The sequence below is a fragment of the Heterocephalus glaber genome, unplaced genomic scaffold, assembly GCF_053883595.1.
Source record: "Heterocephalus glaber isolate CG9 unplaced genomic scaffold, H.glaber_assembly_v1.0 deba00001442, whole genome shotgun sequence".
In the NCBI taxonomy this organism is placed as follows: Eukaryota; Metazoa; Chordata; class Mammalia; order Rodentia; family Bathyergidae; genus Heterocephalus; species Heterocephalus glaber.
In genome coordinates, this window is record NW_028258296.1 from 47469584 (window position 1) to 47475294 (window position 5711).

Genomic DNA, 5711 nt, shown 5'->3' on the forward strand with positions numbered 1-5711 from the left:
ATAGAGATGGTAAGCAGAGTGAAAGACATGATTAGAGGCTCTAGAACAGAAACAGATGAAAAAATAGATTACCTCAGAAACATACTAGAAGCCATGAATGCCCAGCATAAGAAAGAAATGGAAATGTAAAAGAATTGAAGTTACCCCCCATAATTATGAGCCCATAGTGCAATAAAATTGGAGGTCAGTAACATAAGAAACAACAAAACTCACACAAACACATGGAAATTGAATAGCACACTCCTGGACAACCAATGGGTCACAGAGGAAATTAAAGAAGAAATTAGACAGTTTCTACAAGTAAATGATAATGCCAGTACAACATACAGGAACCTGTGGGTCACAATGAAAGCAGTTCTACATGGGAAATTCATAGCAGTGAATGCCCATATTAGGAAAACAGAGAGAACTCAGATTTACCTAGTGCAGAACCTGAAGCTCCTAGACAAAAAAGAGCATAACAAACCCAAAGCTCATATAAGAAAGGAAATTATAAAGATCAGAGCAGAAATCAATGCAATGGAGACTAAGAGAATGATACCAAAAAATCAATGAATCAAAGAGTTGGTTTTTCAAAAGAATAAATAAAATCAATAAACCTTTAGCCAACCTTATCAAAAAAAGGAAAGAAAAGGCTCAAATCCATGCAATTAAGAATGAAAAAGAGGAAGTCACAACAGACCCAGCAGAAATTCAGAGGATCATTGATACCTACTTTGAGAGCCTGTACTCTAATGAAATGGAAAACACAGAAGAAATGGACAAATTCCTAGATACATATGAATTACCAAAGTTAAATGAAGAAGATATAGAAATTCTAAACACCCCAATTACAATGAGTGAAATTGAAAATGTAATAAAAAATTTACCAACAAAGAAAAGCCCAGATCCTGAAGGCTTCACTGCTGAATTCTATAAGACATTTAAAGAAGAACTATCACCATTACTCTTTAAACTCATCAAGGAAATTGAAAGGAAAGCAAAGCTTCCAAATTCATTCCTGGAAGCAAGTGTTAGTTTGATTCCAAAACCAGGGAAAGACCCAACCCAAAAAGAGAACTACAGACCAATCTCTTTAATGAACATAGATGCAAACATCCTCAACAAGATACTGGCAAACAGAATACAGAGGGTCATCAAGAAGATCATACACCCTGACCAAGTCGGATTTATCCCAGGGATGCAAGGATGGTTCAACATACGTAAATCAATAAATGTAATACACTATATTAACAGAGTCAAGGGCAAAAAACATATGATCATTTCAATAGATGCAGAAAAGGCATTTGACAAAAGCCAACACCCATTCATGATAAAAATGCTACAGAAAATTGGAATACAAGGTCTTTATTTCAACCTGATTAAGGCTATTTATGAAAAACCAACAGCCAACATCATACTAAATGGTCAAAAACTGAAAACTTTCACACTAAAATCAGGAACAAGACAAGGATACCCACTATCAGCACTCCTGTTCAATATAGTTCTGGAAACATTAGCCACAGCAATTACAAAAGAGAAAATAATAAAAGGAATAAAGATAGGAAAGGAAGAAGTGAAATTGTCATTACTTGCTGATGATATGATATTTTACATAGAAGACCCAAAAAACTCAGCCAAAAGACTTCTAGACCTAATTGATAGATTCAGTGGAGTAGCTGGATATAAGGTCAACACTCAGAAAACAATAGCCTTCTTATACACAAATAGCAGACTCATTGAGAGAGAAATTCGGGAAACAATTCCTTTTACAATAGCATCCAAAAAAAAGAAATATCTAGGAATACAGCCCTCTGAAAAAGGAGATCAAGGAGGATATAAGAAAATGGAAAGACATCCCTTGTTCCTGGGTAGGGAGAACCAATATAGTGAAAATAGCCATACTTCCAAAACTACTATATAGATTTAATGCAATGACAATTGAAATTCCAACAATATGCTTCACAGAACTAGAGAAAACAATCCAAAAATTCATTTGGAACCAGAAGAGACCTAGAATAGCAAAAGCAATTCTAGGCAACAGAGTCATGGCTGGGGGTATCACAATCCCCAACTTGAAACTATACTACAAAGCTACTGTGATAAAAACAGCATGGTACTGGCAAAGAAACAGACCTGAGGATCAGTGGAATAGATTAGAAGATGCAGAAACAACTTCAGACATACTCAGCCACCTCATCTTTGACAAAGGAGCCAACTACCCTCATTGGAGGAAAGATAGCCTATTTAATAAATGGTGTTGGAAAAACTGGATTTCAGCCTGCCAAAGATTAAAACTAGACCCATACCTATCACCATGCACTAAACTAAGATCACAGTGGATTAAAGATCTAAATATTAAGACAGAAACACTAAACTTGCTGGAAGATGTTAGGTAGAACTCTTGAAGACATTGGCATAGGAAAAAACTTTATGAACAAAACCTCAGTAGCATGGGAACTAGCACAAAGGATCAACAACTGGGATCTCATCTTATTAAAAAGCTTCTGCACTGCAAGAGAAACCACCAACAGAGCTAAGAGGCAACCTACAATGTGGGAAAAAAATTTTAGCAGCTGTACCTCAGATAAAGGTCTACTATCTAGAATATGTAAAGAATTGGAAAAACTCAGACCCCCCAAATTCAAAGACCCAATTCAAAAATGGGCATCTGAAATGAACAGACATTTCTCAGACAAAGAAGTAAAAGCAGCAAATAAACATATGAAAAAATGTTCAACATCACTGGTCATTTGAGAGATGTAGATGAAAACAACACTGAGATTCCACCTCACCCCAGAAAGAGTGGCTGCTATCAAGAAATCAACCAATAACAAATGCTGGCAGGGGTGTGGAAAGAAAGGAACACTTCTCCATTGTTGGTGGGAGTGCAGACTGGTGCAACCACTGTGGAAACCAGTATGGAGATACCTCAAAGAACTAGGACTAGAGGTCCCATTTGACCCAGCTATTCCCCTGCTGGGTATCTTCCCCCCAAAAATTAAAAGAATCATACCACAGCGATATATGTGCACCCATGTTTATAGCGGCACAGTTTGTAATAGCTAAAGCCTGGAAACAGCCCAAATGCCCATCAACTGGAGACTGGATAAAGAAGATGTGGTTTTTTTATTAAATGGAGTACTGCTCAGCCATAAAGAATGAGAAACTAGAGACATTTATAGCTAAATGGATGCACATTAAGGCCATACTCTTAAGTGAAATAAATAGGATACATGTGTAAATACCAAATAGTTTCTCTAGTGAGAGAAACTGAAAGTATAAATAAGGATTAAAATGATTAAAGCAAATAATTGATAATTTGAAATAGAAAGAAAAGGTCCAAAGGTGTAGGGGAAGGGGAAAGGAAAAATTATGAGAAAAAGAGAAAAAAATGGAAACAAAATCCATGTAAATAGGGAAGGGAGCCCAGGGAATGGGGAAAAAATAAGAACCAAGATACACGCCGCCTGCTGCGCAAGCACAAGGACCCAAGTTCGATCCCCGGTACCAAAAAAAAAAAAAAAAGAACCAAGATACATCATGTATAGGTACAAGCACCCAATGATAAATGTAAACATATTGTATACCTAAAATGTACCAATGAAAGAATTTAAAAAAAAAAAGAAAGAAAAGAAAAACTGCAGCTTCAGAACACAAAAAAACTTTTTCCCTTCCAGGAAACTAAGAGAAAAATTCCTAAGGGTCTTAAAGATACAATAAGCCTGTAAATTTGGCCCTGGGTTTTCACTTGTAAATTGCTCTTCCTCCCACAGACCTCCAGCTCAAGGAAACAGCATTATTAAGTGGGTAATATATTTCTAAAACTTCAAATACATACAAATAGCTTATATCCTAATGTAGCCCACCAAATGGACAAAGGGATAGTCTGACAGCAGGAATACACATCATAGATTCTCCATCCGAAGGACACCCATAAGAACCCCCAACCTCAGACCAGAATGTGTTTCTCTCCTGAAGGCACACTTTTAAATTTTTTTCTTTTTTTTGTACTTTTAAGGCAGCCATGACTAGTAAACTTCTTCATGCCTCCCACTGACATGTCTTGAATATTCTTTTTCTGTGAAGGAAGTCAGTGAACTTACAACACATCCCATGAGTGGGGTGCGTTGAGATCCCTCTTTCTGTTTGGGGGACCTCCTCTGGGTTTGGTGACAAAACAACTTAGTTCTGTCTTGGTGGTGTGGAACTTCAGCCTTATAGCTGGGACCAGTACAAGAATTTGGTCCAAACCAATGGCCTCCTATAAATTTTATTTAGCACATGGAAAGTTGTTCACATTCCCTGTGAGTAAACAAAGCTTTGTTAACGATGATGTAGAGCTACGATTTGCTTCTGAGCTATTTTTGTTTTTTCATTTTCCACCTCCTAAAACAAGCATTTTCAGAATGGGAAGGGAGACAGGAAGAAAGGAAATTTGGTGTAGTAAACATCTGCTAACTGCAGCAGGATTCCTTGTCAGGGTTCTCAAGAAATCTTTACAACGATGTAAACAAAGCCTGTGATCCTCATCTTACTGAGGGAGGCCATTGGGAAGTAATGGGAGTGGAGCCCTGACATCTAGTGGGGGCAGCTGGGGAGGAAGGGATGCCCAGGTGCAGGCAGAGAAGAGAGTGGGGTGAGGATGAGTGGGTTGGGGGTGGGGACTGGGATCCTGCCAGCCAGCTGCAGGACAACTGTGGCCCACACGAGGGCGCCCCAAACTGCCACTTCTGGCTAGAGGGTGACCCAGAGGTATGAAGACTAAGGGGACCTTCTGGGGAGGGAGGGTGTGAAGAGACTGGCACCTCTCCCCAGGTTTCTCCTTCAAGAAACTAGCGTTCAGGCCTCGAGGAATCCAGGCATCTGTAAGATGGAGCTGTCTGTGTAGAGAGGGGGTGGTGTTTGCTGCTGATTGAGCCCTATTGTGTGTTACAAGGAGAGTGGCTTTATACAGTCCAGGAGTGGCAGTGTGGGGTGTGGATTTCACCTAGGATATCGTGTGGGAGGGGGCAGTGGTCATGTTCCTGGTCCAGGAGGGCTGGGTCTGGTGCTAACACAGGGAACCAGAAGCAAGATCCAGCCCCGGTGCACAGGGGTGGGGCTCCTATCTGAGCCAGTCAGGGGTCTGAAAGAGCAGGAATGCTCGGGAGGAAGCAGCAGGACCTCCCCACTCCGGTTTGCTAGTGGTGCTTATCACCCAGCAGAGGCTGGGAGCCCCAGCAGCACCACGCCCTGGGGTCCAAAGACCTGGTGTCAGCAAGATTTGCCCAGGGGCACAGTAGGAGTCTTGTGACCCAAGAAATAGTGCCAGTCTTAATTTAGACCTGAACATTTTCCCCCAAGAGCTGAGTGGGATAGTGGTAGGGAGCCCAGATTGCCGGTGGAAGGGGCAGCTGCAATGGCCCTGGAGGATTCTGCCTGCCACCATGGTCACCAGACAGCTATTTCACGTGAATAAGCTCTGCAGGGTGTACCCTGGCCTGGTGACTCAGCCAGAGATTTGAGGGCTTTGACATTGGTAGAAATAAACCCAGCATAGGAGCCTTAAGTCAGTAGCCTGAGGCTTTGGATAGTGTCCTAGAGCAGAGAGAAGAGGAAGTCCTGAGGCTTTGTAGAGCCAGCTTGGGAGGAAAACTAGCAAGCCCGGGAGTGCTGGGACCCTGAAACACGGGGACAGAAACAGGACTGTGCAGTGTCCAAGAGACACCCATCTGGGGAAAGGGAGGACA